General features: G+C 42.1%; 1 long non-coding RNA gene across 1 annotated transcript in view; it reads right to left on the reverse strand.

The window, feature by feature from the left end:
- The window catches only part of LOC115510343, a 221044-nt gene extending 205615 nt beyond the window's left edge, over positions 1-15429 (reverse strand). The window contains exon 1 of the long non-coding RNA XR_004344101.1: positions 15303-15429. This is a non-coding gene — a long non-coding RNA (uncharacterized LOC115510343). The remainder of the gene's footprint in view (positions 1-15302) is intronic.
- Positions 15430-15667: the final 238 nt, after the last annotated feature.

A 15667-nucleotide genomic window follows, 5' to 3' on the forward strand; every position in this document is an offset into this window, starting at 1 on the left:
AAAGGACAGCATCAAGATGAAGAAACCAGGAAGGGGGGTAAGTCAGATGAGGAAGGATGGGGAGGCACTTTAGGCTCATTAGTCATATTATAGGACCTAGAACAGCAAAGGGTTTCTTGAATATAAAAGGACGTACATCCAGGAGAAACTTAGGAAGGCTCTCCCTGTGTCAGCAGATAAGAAAAGGAGGAAACCAGTGGGCAGACTGCTTGTAGCCCATTAAATGAAGTAACCTCATTTGTGCTGAGTCGAACTGAACAAAGAAAACTGCCCCAATGAATAAATATGAGGCTGATTCTGTATTTCAGTTCAGTCTAGAAGCGAATTCTCACAGAACCCAGAAAACTTCCAGAGAGCTCGGTGAGTTGAGGCAGAGGCACAGGTGGGATCACAGGAGCCCACAGCCCACAGTGCGTAGGACCCCATCGCCTTCCGCCTGCTATGGTGCTGTCTGGAAAGCAGTGCAGGTGTGTTTGAAGGAGAATGTCTAACAGCAGCTGAAATAACCAAAAACAAAGTGGTGAATGGCTGCCCTGGGCCAATACGGGGACAAATTGGCAGAGTGGAGCGTTCCTCCACAGACCTGTCCAACTGTTTGAGAATGCCACCATCTCTCCAGAGGTGCCCTTGAAAAGGCTAAGTGGAAAGGTAGAGCCTTTTAAAATTTTATGTGGTTTCTAAAGCATCTTAATTTTTAATAAAAAGTTCTTAATAGCATTCTGGATAAAAGACTATGGTACTTACAAGATCCTTTTTATAATGCCAAACTCTTTGTGCAGTATATGTATATATTTTTAAAAAGACCATGGTTTGGCAAATGCTGACGGCCTTTAACACTTACGATTATTCTCCTTCCGTTTACTCTACTGCTTGATGCTGTGGCCAAGAGCAAATCCATCCAATTCTCTGCCCTGACTTTGCTTCGTTTCGAGGTAAGGAATTTAAAGGAAAATGTAACATAGAGGTAATTTCCAACAGCCTTAGCCTCTGAAAGTGTTCATCCGGCCGATGCTATCTGACCCTGGCTTCCGATGCATGTTCCCAAGGCCCAAGCATGTCCAGAAACATGTAAGTAAGGCACGTTTCTGGGGATGATGGCCCTCTAGGTGTCAACAATTACAACTAAATAAGACACCCATCCCTAAGTGTAGAATAGAATCCTGGCGCTCTCCTGGCGCTCTCCTGTCGTTTGGTTAATGCTTTACAACTTACAAAGTGCCTTCTTTGAGTCTCAGAGAAGTTACATGATTCACCCAGTCTGTGGCTTGGTGCCAGAGCCAGAAGCTTCGCGGACTTCCTTCCTGCAGGTCCAGGCTCTGGGAGCATCCTGACTAGAACACCTGTGGCCAGAATTAACGTAGCAATAAAGCGTAGTGATTAACAGCTCACTTCAAGAGTCATTCGGAGAAGCAGACCACAAGCTAGATGGGAGGAGGACACCGGGAAAACGGCCCAAGCTAAGACATCGGCTGAAGACGGACACCGCATTCAAAGGACATCCCAGAAACCCTCCTCGACCCGGGAGACAGGTGGTACCAGATCATCTGCCAGGAATGAGTGGTCGGAAGCCATTTTGGAGAAGGCCAAGCATTTCAGGAAGAAAAAAGTAAATTTCATGCGTCCTAAGCATTAGCAAATTGCTAGAAGCTCAGATTTGCAAGAGTAGGTGAATGTGTCATTCACTTAGAAAATGAGTCAGTTGGTTGCATCTTGTTACCTTTGATCTGAAAAGGAAATATAAGGGGTGCTTGGAAAGAAAGACAAAGCCCTCCCACCCCCACCCCAAGAACAAACCCTGTGAAAATAAAATTTCCCAAGCTGTTAGTATCCTATTTGCAAAATCAGATTTTCTTTTAACTTATTGAGTTCATGCTGTGAATTTCAAAACTCTCTTGTGAATTCAAATTTTTACTTTTCATTCAGGGACTAAGAAGTTATCAATATTCTCACCACACTTGAGAGAGAAAACTAAACAACAAGGAAGTAGGAATGCTCACATTTATTCACATGTATGGAGCTTGACTCATTTTCTTTTTTTTGTTTGTTTGTTTCTTTATTTTTGAGAGAGAAAGAGAGAGCAAATGAGGAGCAGAGAGAGAAGGAAAGAGAGAGAGAAGGAGGGAGGGAGGAAGGGAGGGAAGGGGAGGTAGAGAGAGGGAGAGAGAGAGAGAGAGAGAGAGAGAGAGAGAGAGAATCCCAAGCAGTCTCTGCACTGTCAGCGCAGAGCCTGATGCGGGGCTTGAACTCATGAACCATGAGATCATGACCTGAGGCATGAATCAAGAATGAGACAGGTAATCGACTGAGCCCCCCAGGCACTCCTGAGCTTGACTCATTTTCTAAGTGAAAGACAGACACATTGATCTATTCTGTAATTCAGCCTTTTTGTGCCTCAATGTTCTCATCTGCAAAGTAGGAAAAATAACAGTACCTGCTCACGGTTTGTCATTAGGATTAAATAAGTCAATGTACATAAAGTACTTGGCATAGTGGCCAGCATAATAAATGACAAGTAAATGTTAGCTATTATTCATATTCCAATGAGTGCTTTGGTTTCTATAAATCATAAAAAGTGATCCTTGAACACACGCAGGCAAGAAGTTTCCAGTGGTTTGTTAGGTCTATGAAATTTGATCTTCCTTGCCTTTCTTGGCAGGGATCTTAACTAGCTAAAGTTATTGATCCAGGTAGCAAGATCCACACCTCTACATGACTGTTTCCACTCACTGAAAATTTCCAGAAAGTAATCATTTCAGGCTGAAGTTGTCCATGCTTGGTCTCAACCCAATGGAAACTCACTTGCATTGAAAGATGGGAGCACAGTCCATCCCCTGATTTGCAATGGCTGGAGATGAGGGACAACCAGAATTTTTCTACCCCAAAATAATATCTTTTAGCTGAACTTTTAAAAAAATCACTAAACATTGTGAGTTTAATCTTCCCTTAGCCGTGAATACAATAAATGACCACCTGCTTTAAAGCTCCTATTATTTTTAAGATCTTTTTTAAGCTCCTTTGAGACAAAGAGGTCCCAAGTAGAAATTTTTTTCTTTTATATCCAAGTTTCTCAGCTGAAATATCTACATTTTAATAGCTGCTTCTCTGATTTTTCTCTTTTAACTTCATAACATATTTTACAGCTCCAAGGTGCTGGTAAAACGAGTTTGGAAGGTTTTTTTTAACATAGATTAAATGCCAAGAGTCCTCCACTCTACCCACCAGACATACACAGCCTCAAGTCCTTCTCTTCACAATGCCGAGATAGTCAGACCCAGTGTTTGGAAACATCAGTTTCTCAATCACAGACTGAGAAGGGCCTGCAGCTTATGTGCAACCCAGCTCCTTCTCCAGTGCCCACTACAACGGATGGGTGAATGAGCAAATGAACAATTGGGCATTGTGTGGACCAGCCTAGCAGATGGTCCTCTGAATAGTTTCCTTATCTGGATATTTCTTAGAAATGTTATAACGTTTCTTTCATTATAAATACTTCATTTCTCTAACATGAAGGTTTCTTCTCTCTTTGTCCTTATCACCACCAGCTACCAGTAGCCAAGTTACAGAAGCAATGCCTATATATCCTCAAACCCATGACCACTCAGAATCAGAGTTGCTTTGACTGCACAGCAATCATAGTGCAACATGCCCGAAGAAAAGGGACCCTGAAATGGGACCTCTCTGGACTTCCTCCCCAGACCAGGAATCAGTTCTGATCTAAATTGGAAATGCTTGGATAGAGAGGAAAGATGGATTTGATGCAGGAAATACAGGACACAGGAAACAGGAGAGCAGCACTTAAGCACCTTCTCTCACTTGATTCTTCATCAAAACAGTCACCAGGCTCTATAATCTGTAAACCTTCCAGGGTCAGGGATGCAAAAATGATGGTCCAGAAGGCGTGCACTCCATTCACAGCTCCATGTTGACAAATTATGAGCTTTAGTGAGCCTTATGCTCCTAAAAGGCAAAAATCATGTCATTTGCTACTTTGTATTCTCAGGGGCCTACTGCAATGTGGGGAATATAGGGAGGGGGGAGCTTAAGAAGTATTTGTAGGAGGAAGAAAAGAAGGCCTGAGAGAGATGGGAAGGAAGGAAGGTAGGTAGATAAAAAAAGGAAGGAGGGAAGGAAGGAAGGAGGGAGGGAGGGAGCGAGGGAGGGAGGGAAGGGAAGGAGAGGCATAGGAGAGAGGGAGGGAAGGAAGGAAGGAAGGAAGGAAGGAAGGAAGGAAGGAAGGAAGGAAGGAAGGAAGCAGATGAGTCTCCTCTGGGAGAGCATGGCACAAATTCACTCATTTGTGCCTGGACCATTTTCAGTCGTCTGGATAACATGGGCCAAAAGGAGGATCTGAAATTCATATAAATGATACCATTCTGAATATCAGGTTGGTGAGTTAGCTTGTCTCCTCTACATATGTGGTTTACTTTAAATGTAGTGTATAGCTGGAGGCAGGGAACAGGCATGGAATTCTATAAAAGATGGAACTGCATTATTGAAAATCATCAGAGGCCTTCACTTGAGCTTTCGAGGTTTGTAGGCATGGGAAATTAGAGCCCTGGAACATGTGATACTATCTTCGAACCAGAGACCAGATTCTTTGATTAAACTTCAGACTCTTGGAATCTCCTGATTGTTCATCTCATACTAATGATCTGGGAGAAATACTAGAAGGCAAGTTAATGATCCTGCTGAGTCTGAATTGGGAGGCAGCCACCTGAAATATTAGTAATCGACCAAAGTAAAGAAATAATTACAGGCTGACTAGATTAGAAATATAATCTCCACAGTACTTTCCCATAAGTAAATAAGGTTCAACTTATAAAACATCATGAAGAAAAAAGGCACTACACAACTCATCACTGTGTACCTTAGAACACTGGCTGCATCCGGACTCAGCTATGCCCTTCTCAGAGCTACATGCCAGAGGGATGGTCCCCAAAACAGTGTAGTCTCCAAACAGGAGATACTTAAAAACATAAACCCTCAGTCCTAACCCACCAGGACTGAACACCAGCATGTCCACCGCCCTTCATGACCCAGTGAACACTGAGCACCCACCATGCGCCAGCCATTTGTGCTGGATGCTGGGATACAGACAAGGAATATCCATCTCTGGGCAGCTTAGCCTATGCTGGCAAATGGGCCTTTCCATAGAAGAAAATAACAGGGAATTACTTTCCTAACTTGGTCCAGAAGAACTTTGGATTTCCATGCTGGGAAGCCTTGCCTAGGTGCAAGTTTCTCTAGCCTAACTCGTGAAGAACTACCTCTTTTGAGTCAGGACACCAGACAGGTCTAGAGAGGCTGTGAGCCTCTGAAGAGTGGCTGGCCTCCCTCCAAACTGTCAAATAGGGAACTCTGACCTCTGTATCACTGCCCTTTTCTTGTTTTCCCTCCTGTGTTTCCCAACAAGCTGTACATCAGAATCACTGAGGGCACTTTTTAAAAATATAGATGCCTGACCCCTACCTCAGTCTTGCTGAATTAGAATCTTTGCATTGGGTGAAATCTGCTTGTTGGACAATTTTGCAAGAAATTTTAATGTCAAGTTAGAGAACCACTGGGTAGTAGAAAGAACACAGGTTTTGGAGCCAGATAAACCAAGATTTGAAATCCAGCACTGACAATTAATTGACATAATTAACTCTAGGGGACCTGGTTTAATTACTTAACATCTTTGTGACCCAGTTCCCTGTGCAGTAAAGTGGAATAATGCCCAGAGTTATTACAAACTTGGAATAAAATACGAAAAATATTCAGCACTGCAGCCACTATCATAATTTGCTCCCACCTCCACTAAATGCCTGCTTCCCAGAAAACATCTTATACCAATATTTTATGATTTGGTTCAAATTTAAGTCAAACTTCTCCAGGATTATCCTATGGGTTTATCTCTAGCTGTGGAAAGAAGAGTTTTGCTCACTAATTTTACAACTCCAAGAAGCATATTGTAAATAGGAAAGATTCAGGGGATTGAGTTGATTTTAGCCATAGGGACGAGTTATAGGTACCCTTCCCTAGAGAGACAAAGTCAATTATATACTAAATTACTGGGAGCAAGAGGTACAAATCTAGTGAGAATTATGGGAAAGGACAGAGGCCACCGTTTTGTCTCCTTACATTTCTATAACAAGTTACCCTTCATTGCATGATGAAGATGAAATATACAAAGAACACTGGACTAGGAACTCAAAGACCTGTGTTCAAATCCTAGCCATGCAACTTTGGACAACTCAATTCTCTCTGAACCTCAGTCACTTACCCCATAAAATGAGGAATCGAGGCTGCTAAAATCTTACTACATTGACTTATGGATTTCATATCTTTTCAAAGTACAGAATATTCAGCTAACAGTCACATAAGTGAAGCAGGAAGGTTCTGGCAGGCACCAGTGTACTGAAGAACAACGAAGACCTTTCAGAGAAGTGAGCCCCTAAGAAGCACAAATCTTGAATGTCTCACGGGAGTCTAATCTTAGAGTTTACCCTGAATTTGCCAACCCTTGACCACTCTGACATTCAAACGAGTCGTCTGCAGCCCAAGTTCCTGGTAAAAATAGGAGTGGGCTAAGTGTCCACATGCCACCTGTCCCTGGATACTCCTGGCAGGAGGCAGCCAGAAAATAACTGAACCTAAACTTGGATAGAAATGAGCTCTCTCTGGGGTGCCAGGGTGGCTCAGTTGGTTCAGTGTCCAAATTTGGCTCAGGTCATGATCTCATGGTTCGTGGGTTCAAGCCCTTGGTCAGGCTCTGTGCTGACAGCTCAGACCCTGGAGCCTGCGTTTAATTGTGTGTCTCCCTCTCTCCCTGCCTCTCCCCTACGTGCGTTCTCTCTCTCTCTCTCTCTCTCTCTCTCTCTCTCTCTCTCAAATATAAATAAACATTAAAATTTTTAAATAAAAAAGAAAAAGAAAAAGAAATAAGCTCCTTCCAAGATAAATAGACAAAAGGTAAAACTGTCCAGTTGGTTTTCCAAGAAAGTCTGAAGAAGATCATCAGGGGGTGAAAACCACCCAACAGGGCCACCTAAGAGCTGTAACCACAATCTCTACCACCAGTGACCTAGCAGAGGCTCAAACATGCCTCTCCCTGTCATGATTTGGGCAGGGTCCACAGCTAGTTTACTCTTGGGTACAGGTATTCCTGCTGAAGCACCAAGTGAGAGGAGCTATTAACAGGATACTTTGGGAAAGAGAATTGAACCAGAAAACCCCAAAGAATATTCTACTTCATTAATAATATACAGGCCTTGAAATAACCTTCCCTAACTTTTTCCCTACTTTCTAATGTATCTGAATTTCTTTCCATCTTTCCTTTCTTCTCTTCTTTCTTAAGGACAAGATGTCACCTAACCTGGCAGCTTTGTATCATTTCACCCCAATGACTCCTCTCTCCTGGATGACCACACCCCAACATCTTCTGGATGACCACATAACCCTATCCTGGATGACCACATCCCACCCTTTCCTGGATGATCACACACCATCCTGTCCTGGATTACCACACCCCACCCTCTCCCGGATGACCACATAACCCTTTCCTGGATGACTACATCCCATCCTCTTCTGGACGAACACACCCCATCCTGTCCTGGATAATCACAGTAATACTGACTCTTCTCCTGGACCTTCCTATTGGCTCATCTTCCTCTACACCTCCCTTAAATGTGCTTTCCAGGAATCCAGCCTGAATCCTTTGATTTCTTGGTTACACCTTCTCTCCTCAGGCCATTGTATCCACACCCAGGGCCTCTGACCACCACCTTTACACCACAGATTCCCAAATAAAGGTCAGAGTTCCAAATCCAGTATGGAGGTTTTGACTCTTAGATCTTAATTGTCCCCTTAGTCTCTCCTTTTAGGACTAGAAGAAAATGGCCTGAGCTACAGTAGGATGTCCCTCAGAAGGTCTTCCCTGAAAGGAAGCCAGTCTGAGCACATTTTCTGTTTTCCTATTCCAACCACTCCCCTGTCCTGATCCCGTGGCTACTGAAGCAGTATAGAAAGTGGTGCAAAAGTATTAGCACCTAAATTTGAATCCCATCTCCACACATAGGCAACTTACCTAACATCTCCAAGTTTTATTGCATCATCTGTGTTGAGCGGTTTATAATAATATCCACCTTATGGAATCATTATGAACATAAAATGAGATGATACTTATAAAGTGCTTAGCACAGCGCTCAGCACTTAGAAAGAGCTCAATGCTAGCTATTATTATATGCCTGTAGTCATTATGCAAAAATGGTGGTTTGCATTCAAACTTCTACTATCTCAATAGGAAAAAGAAATCCATTTCAATGCTTCTAAGTCTTTTAACCCTTTCCTACCTCCATAGCTAAATATAATCCAAATGGTGGCAGTCAAGTTCTGAGGCTGCTAGTGGAAAAGGCTCATGAAGGAAAGGGCTTTCTTTCTTTGGAGTTTCTTTGCCAAGTACAAGATTCTCCTATCAATTAGAGTGAGCTAATTCATGCCAAGCATTCTTCACCATCCAAGGTGAAGTTGAAGGGAAAGACACACTAGTGAATTCAAACACAATAAACAAAAGAAACATACATCAGGCAAAGCCAGGGAAACAAGGTGCTGAGCACAGGAACCATGTTTTTTGTCTAAGAATTTACTTTTGACAAATTTGCTTTACTCCAGAATTCCATCTTTTGCCCTGTAACTGAAATTCCCGTGTCCCCAGCCCCAATCAAAATGGGTAGGAAAAAGGAAGCTTGACATCCCATAAGAGACAAGTGACAGGAGAGACAAACTCTTGACCAATTAAAATAATTCTCTCACTTGCCTCACTTTCCCCTGTAAAAAAAAAAAAAAAATACAAGAATCTTCCTGCAGCTTCATTCTATGTGGCTTCCCTGGGGTTATGTGTTTGTGTGCACTCATCATTGTTGAATTTCCAGCTTTCATTTTTCTTTAGAAAGCAACACTTAGTTCACTGAAGCCTGCTGATTATGAGGGTACACAGACCCAAATGAATCATAGAAGCAGCCAGATTGCACAAATACAAATCCTCCGCATTGTGTCTTCCGCCCGCCCTAACCTTCTCATACGGCCTCTCTTCCCAGCATCCCTTTCTCTGATTACCTCATCCACACCCAAAGTACAATTAGTGCATTCAAGCACTAGAGACAGCTAATAAGGCAAGGAAGAGTGCAGCAAACAACCCCATGGTTCCTAGAATCTAGGCACAACACAAAAGCAAAAGAAATTTAAAAAGTAATAATATCTACAGCTAGTACTGTGGGGTACCATCCAGATCTCCCCATCAACTCATTCCGTCAGCTACCAGGAGTGCTGGCTGCTGATGGGACAACTGAGTCCCCTTCTAGGTTATGTACTTAAGCTTAAAGAGCCACCTCTCCCGAGTTTACACTTTCTTCCTAAAGACAGACAGCATCCAATACCTGGTCAACGTGGAGGGTTCAAAGCTGAATCTCTCTGCCTAAATTCAGAGCAATTCTGAATGGCTGTCTCAGGTCCAGCACTCCCATAGGTTGATGAGGGTCTTTGTTTGGACTGCACTACACTTCAACTTCTCTACCCAATGCCATTCCCCTCACTCCCAGTAAACTCCTGTGTGCAAATCTATCTCACTCTTTGTTTGCCATTGAACATGACCTAAAACAACAGCCCAGAAGGCTAGTATTTCAAAGATCAGTGAAACTGATATTTCAGAAACTTCCACCGAGTCCTGAAGCATTCCTTAAGGTCCAAGGAAATAGTCATGGGTAGTCTTTGGTATCACACAGCCAGCCATCAACTTGCTCCACAATGAGAGGATATTGGGCTCTGGGGAGTAAGAAAGTTAGTTGGCTTAGAGCTAACATGTCTAGGGCTCCGTCCCAGAGCTTCTTGGGTGTGCCCTTAAGCAAGTTTTTTTAGAGCAGTGTTTTCAAATGACCTTTCTCATTTTCAGTCTATCACAAACCAACAATATTTTTATATCCAAATATATATATACATATATTTAATATACTTATAAACTATATTTTATAAAGTACAATAAAATGGATGATAATTCCCTACTTAAGTAGAGGCTGCACATAGTGATTTCCTTCAAAGGGGTACACGGTAGGAGGGGGATGTGGGAAGATAATATTACAGCAAAGGGGCGCCTGGGTGGATCAGTCAGTTGAGCCTCCGATTTCGGCTCAGGTCATGATCTCACGGTCTGTGAGTTCGAGCCCCGCGTCGGGCTCTGTGCTTACAGCTCGGAGCCTAGAGCCTGCTTTGGACTCTGTGTCTCCCTCTCTCTGACCCTCCCCCATTCATGCTCTGTCCCTGTCTGTCTCAAAAATAAATAAACATTAAAAAAATTTTTTTAAATATTACAGCAGAGAAACCTGATAAACATGACCTTATCCAAATGATCAAGGTCAACAACAGTAATAAGTCACGTTGGCAATATGTTGCCTTGATTTGATGAGATGAAAATGGCCCTATGCCTTTCTGGTCTTCCTGCCAAAAACTCATAAGCCCAATTTCATCATGAGGAAACATCATACAAATCTCAACTGAAAGACATCCTATGAAACTCTTGACCAGTATTCCTCAGAACTGTCAAAGTCATCAAAACCAACAAAAGTCTGAGAGATTGTCACAAGAGGAAGCTAAGAAGACATGACAACGAATGATAATGTGGCATTTTGGAAGAGAACCTAGAATAGAAAAATGATATTAGGTTAAAAACTAAGGAAATATCAATGAAGTATGAATTTTAGTTAATAATAATGTATCAATATGAGTCCATTAATTACAACAAATATACCATACTAATGCAATATATTCATAATAGGGGAAACTTGGTGCAGAGGATATGAAAACTCTCTGTATTATCTTCTCAATGTTTCTGTAAATCTAAACTTGTTCTAAAAAATAAAGCTTGTTCTAAAAAATAAATCAAATATAAATGAATTTATTTTTGAGACAGATAGCACAAGTGCACCTGTGTGAATGGAGGAGGGGCAGAGGGAGAGGGAGAGAGAGAATCTCAAGCAGGCTCCTTGCTCAGCTCAGAACTCGATATGGGGCTCAATCTCACAACAGTCAGATCATGACCCAAGCCAAAATCAAGAGTCAGACACTTAACCGACTGGGCAATCCAGGCACCCCGAATATAAATGAATTTTTTTATTTTTTTAAAGGTTCATTTTATTTTGAGAGAGAGAGAACATGAGTGGGGGAGAGGGACAGGGACAGGGAGTGAGGTGGGAGAGAGAGAGAGAGAGAGAGAGAGAGAGAGGGAGAGAGAGAGAGAGAGAGAGAGAGAGAGAGTCCCAAGCAGGCTCATGCTTAGCATCAAAAGTCAGATGCTCAAGCGACTGAGCCACTCAGGCACCCCAATAAATGAATTTTTAAAAAATATATATACATAAGCCCTGTCTTTTTATTAGTGTCAATCAACAAAATGTCTCTGTCAAATTTTTACAAACGTTTCTAGATGCTTACTCTCACATTCTGTACCTACACTGCCACCAACCAGTAATAAGTGGTTCCCAGAGAGACACCAGTCTGAAGACCACAGTCTGAGGAGCTGAGGGCTCATTTTCCTCGTCAGTGAAACGAAAGCAGGGAACCAGAGGATCGGAACTTTCATGTTTCCTCATATTTAACCTCGGGAATGCTGTAAGTGATCACCTTTTGCAAAACAATAGGTACTCAGAACCAGATGCCTAGAACCAAGCCCCTTCTCCATGACGAATGGCATAAGGTAAACACTGTCCAGCTGTATAGACACCTATTTTCTCCAAAATTTCTTTAACTCGAGCAGCACAAAGGGTACTATCTCTGGGTGCTTTTTTTTTCAATCCAGAACTAAAAAAGGAAGAAATGAAACATAAAAGTAATAACTACGTGTTCAGGCTGTCACAGATGGTCCTCAAGCCAGGGTGCGTGTTCCTTTTCTCTCACTCAGAAGCCCTAGAAAACCAGGAGAAGCCTCTTGTGCCAGGAGATTGTTGGAGTCATAAGCCAGCTGTGATTGGCCAGGAACCAAAGGTCTGTCAGCAAACCATGAATTGTCAGAGTTGAGACAGGGCACAGCATGAGAGAAGACATACCACAGTTTGGGAAGTTGGTAAAATGAGTGGAAAGCACACCTTCCGATGAGCAAGAAGGAGGGGGAAAATTGTAGTTGAAAAACAGATGGTATCAACCTGTCCCACCGAATAGGTTTTTGAGATGTGAATGGAGGGTTTCAAAACGACCCAGGGAAACAATTATACGTCTGAGAGGGCCAGAGATGATTCAGTTTCTTGTGGGTCTTGGAAAGCCTAAAGTTGATGCCCACAACTGAAGCCCCAAGAAACAGGAAGCAGACATAGCAAAAGCCAGTAGGGAATATGAACCATGAGCACATGCCAGGATTCAACCACCATGAGTGAGATTAAGGATATTTAAATATTGGAACTTTGGAAAGAATTTAAATATTAAAAACCTTAGGTTCCATGTACTATTCATATATTATCTCCTATTAATTACATATTACTTCTTTTTTTTTAATTTTTTTAATGTGTATTTATTTTTGACAGAGAGAGAGAGAGAGCATGAGCAGGGGAGGGGCAGAGAGAGAGGGGGAGACACAGAATCTGAAGGAGGCTCCAGGCTCTGAGCTGTCAGCACAGAGCCCAATAAGGGGCTCGAACTCACAGACCCCGAATCATGACCTGAGCCGAAGTCAGACGCTTAACCACCTGAGGCACCCAGGCTCCCCATTAGACATTACTTCTTAATTAAATTTCTATTCTAACTCCTCTGTGGTCCATCTCCTAGCAATAGAGTTCATCTAGATATCTGACCTATATTTCAGAAATTTCTAGAGATGGGATATGTCAGCAAGGTAACATTCCACAAGAATAATTCATTAGTTAGAGTATGTTCATACCTACAAGAAACAACCTCGTATCTCAAAATTCTAGTAGCTTAATACATCAAAGGTCGTTCAATGCAGTCAGCAATAAGAGCTCTGCTCCAGGTAGTCATTCAGGAACCAGGTTCCTCCCAACGTTGTGGCTCCCCTGTCTTAAACACAAACCAGTATGGGAGTGGAGAATGGAGAAAGCCCACCCATTCCCACCTACCTTAATGTACAAAGGATACAACCACTTTTGCTCATATTCCATTGGCAAGAACGAGCCACATGACCTCACTAGATACAGGAGCTGGAAAATATAGTTTGACTATGTGCCCGGGAAGAAGAAACAGGTTTGGTAAGCACTGAGCCAGATGCCAGGAGTAATTACAAGAGGAACTCCCAGAAAGCCGCCCAAACACGTTGGTCTTCAGTATTTTCATGTATCTCAGATAATAACATCCTAGAAAACATGGGCACTGTCTGGACAATTTTCTTACTAGCACTTGAGTCAGTGCCTCATCTGTTAACACTTATTCATAGGATGAAAAATGTGTGGAGTTTGACTGCCTTTATGTCTAGATTCTGCTACTTGCATCCTGTGCAACCAACCTGGGATAGGTCATACATCCTCTTGGCACCCCAGTTTTCTCCTTTGTAATACAAGGGTATTGGTACCTATTTTACAGGATTATGAAGTTTAAGTAAGGTAATTCTTATAAAACACTCAGCATAGTGCCCAATACATTTGTTTAATGCTCATTTATTTATTTGGAGAGAGAGAATCCCAAGCAGGCTCTGCACTGTCAGCACACAGAGCCCCATGCAGGGCTGGATCTCACGAACTGCAAGATCACGACCTGAGCCGAAATCAAGAGTCAGATGCTTAACTGCCTGAGCCACCCAGGTGCCCCAGCACAAGACTTTTTAACATTTGTTGAATCCTTCCTATATGCCACAGAATACCAAAAGGGTATTAATAAGCTAACAATACTTATAACAACTACATTTTACATACAGAAAAACAGGTCCAGAAGAGTTAAACCATCACAAGTCATACAAAGAGTAAGTAGAAAAGCTGGATTCGGAGCTCAACCTCTATACTATCATCTCCTGCCTCTCAATAAATATTCCTGGTTGATTATTGCTATTTTACCATCTTTACTGAAGTATAATTGACATACAATAAACTGCACTTATTTAAGATGTACAGTCTAAGGTTTGACATGTTATACATCTGTGAAACTGTCAACACAAGTCATGAACATATCCATCACCCCCCAAGAATTTCGTCAAGCACCAAACTGCTGGAAAGACTACCCTCTCTCCACTGAATTGCCTTTGCATCTTTATCAAAAATCAATCGACCCTATATATATGGATTTATTTTTCCACTATATCCATTGACATTTGTCCATCTTATCATTGTTACCCTTATATTTGATTATTATAGCTTTATAATAAGTCTTGAAATTAGGTAATATGAGTCCTCCAACTTTGCTCTTTTTCAAAGTTGTTTGGCTATTTTAAAGCCTTTGCATTCTATATGAATTTTAGATCAGCCTCTTAATTTGTACCAAAAAAAGTATATTTTTCATCTATAGATCACAATGAACATTGTGAATATTTTATTGGGAGGACTCTGGGTTCTATTATACTTCTCCCAAAGGGTATGATATTTTTGTTTTGGCAAAGCTGCAAAAAAAAAAAAATTTTAAGTACTTCATGTTTCAGGCAATAGTTCATATTTCAGTTCAGTTTACTTACCTTTTACTGAGTGGCTTGTAGTGTGCCACATGCATCTATGGTTCAGGGGCCAGACAGAAATTTGTGAAGTTTATAAACAGAATTCGGGACTCCCCTCTCTGGCTCTTTCCTTGTAGAGATTTCCTCCTCACTTTGTAATGGCCGTGGTTGCTCTCAACTCTCTCCTCTTATTCTTCATGCCGAAAAGGCTATCGACATTTCTTATGAACTACTCTTCAGCTAAAAACCATAACTGAGGAATGAATTCTTTGTCTTATTCTCTCATCCAATTACCCTCCATAATCTGTTTGTATGTATCCACTTTCCAGTGCCTCCAAGTAGTTTTTCTTTGTATTTTTTTCGTCTGCAATTGGTCCGGTAGCAAACTTAGCCATCCCAGGGGTGAAAATCAGTATGCATTTTTAAAATAACAATTAGGCATAAGACATTTAAGTGTGAAAATGAGCATCTTGTATTAATTTCGTTTCATAACAAGAAGACTTAGAGAACCAAAAGAGCACAAGGCAGCTTAGAAATAAAGAGTGAATATTTCTAGAAGTGGAGAAAATCCACAAGGGGAGGAAGAGTCACCAAAGAGAACGCAATGCTGAATTAGGGTTGACTAGGCCAAGTCTGACCAAAGTGATAAAGATTATTAGTTAACATATTTGGAAGGCCACGTGGCTGTGCTCAGTACCTTCTACTTGCCCAGTGCTGCTTTCCACTCTTCTCCACCTGCCCTCTGCCCCAGGAACCGACCTATACGGGCTGCAGGCTGCATCAGGAGCTCCCTTCCCCTGTGGCTTCCATTTGAATTCAACCAGTGGTGAGTATCTGCAGAAGATCAAAGGGAGGGAAGAAAGTGAAGTCAGAAAGAAATGTTTCCCAGGATCTTTCCCAGGTAAGTTTTTGTGGGTGGACCGCATCCCTCCACCAAAGGCCACAGTTCTTGTCAGGAGGACCTCTCCAAAAACTCTGGGTTCTCGTAAACCCTCCCTCCCCTCGTCCCTTCAGGCTTACTGGTAATGGCTTCCCACCAGGATACTACAACATCCTCTGTTG

Source organism: Lynx canadensis, chromosome A1 (assembly GCF_007474595.2).
Source record: "Lynx canadensis isolate LIC74 chromosome A1, mLynCan4.pri.v2, whole genome shotgun sequence".
Taxonomy (NCBI): Eukaryota; Metazoa; Chordata; class Mammalia; order Carnivora; family Felidae; genus Lynx; species Lynx canadensis.